Raw genomic sequence first — 1,396 nt, forward strand, 5'->3', positions numbered from 1 at the left:
TGTTGCGAAAAAAGAATCCACAGATAATGATGCTGGCAGAGACAAGGCAGGCAGAGAAGGCAAATCCAAATGCAGAATTGGTCTGTCCTGATAAAGGAAAAATTGTTGCCCTTTCCAAGAAGAAAGGAGTCCAAGGTCGCTGGCATACCACCAGGCTAGTCACCTTGAGATAGGGTGCCAGATTGGGGATTCAGTATGAATTATGGTGGTCAGAAAATCAAGAAGATTAGCCATTCAGCAGTGGTAGCTGCTGATAGAAAGTCCATATGACTGTGCTTTTACCTAATTTGAAGCCTTACCACCAAGAAAGATGTCTTCATTAGCACAGTGGGTTGGCAAGGGAAAAAGGAGATTAAGGTCAGGTTGTCTTACCTCCTTAATTAAAAACTTCCGGTCTCTTTGCCGTATCTCCCGCGAGAATGAAGACCATTCTCAGCAATCAGACTGTCGACATTCCAGAAAGTGTGGACATCACTCTTAAGGGACGTACAGTTATCGTGAAGGGTCCCAGAGGAACCCTGCGGAGGGACTTCAATCACATCAATGTAGAACTTAGTCTCCTTGGAAAGAAAAAGAAGAGGCTCCGGGTTGACAAATGGTGGGGAAATAGAAAGGAACTGGCTACTGTTTGCACTATTTGTAGTCATGTACAGAATATGATCAAGGGTGTCACACTGGGTTTCCGTTACAAGATGAGGTCTGTGTATGCTCACTTCCCCATCAATGTTGTTATCCAGGAGAATGGGTCTCTTGTTGAAATACGGAATTTCTTAGGTGAAAAATACATCCGCAGGGTTCGGATGAGGCCAGGTGTTGCTTGTTCAGTATCTCAAGCACAGAAAGATGAGTTGATCCTCGAAGGAAATGACATTGAGCTTGTTTCAAATTCGGCTGCATTGATTCAGCAGGCCACAACAGTTAAAAACAAGGATATCAGAAAATTTTTGGATGGTATCTATGTCTCTGAAAAAGGAACAGTTCAGCAGGCTGATGAATAAGATCTAAGAGGTGAGTTGTCCAGCCACATGAAGACACCACATGATTACTAAGATGTATTTGTAATTTTGATGGTGCAATAAAAGAGCTGTTGGTTTGGGAAAAAAAAAAAAAAAAAAAAAAACTTCCTCTACGATGAGACATAAATAATCTTCTTGGCCTTGTTGGGGACATAATGAAGGGGCATGAATGACCGTGACATACATATGGCTCAGAGCCAGTATTTCTATTGTTCCAAGTATTGGCATTCCTTCCTCTACATCAGAGTTTCTCAGCCTTGGCATTATCATCATTTGGGGGCATCGTAGGATGTTTAGCATCATCTCTGGCCTATACCCACTTGCAGACTGTAGCACCTTCCTAGTTGTGACAGTCACTGTCAGTAGACATTGCCCAACTG

General features: G+C 42.8%; 1 pseudogene; it reads left to right on the top strand.

Annotated features, from left to right (window-relative positions):
• The first annotated feature begins 375 nt into the window (after positions 1 to 375).
• On the top strand, positions 376 to 1,110 carry LOC142862460 (large ribosomal subunit protein uL6 pseudogene; annotated as a pseudogene).
• The last annotated feature ends 286 nt before the right edge of the window (positions 1,111 to 1,396 follow it).

The sequence above is a fragment of the Microcebus murinus genome, chromosome 19 (assembly GCF_040939455.1).
Source record: "Microcebus murinus isolate Inina chromosome 19, M.murinus_Inina_mat1.0, whole genome shotgun sequence".
Lineage (NCBI taxonomy): Eukaryota > Metazoa > Chordata > Mammalia > Primates > Cheirogaleidae > Microcebus > Microcebus murinus.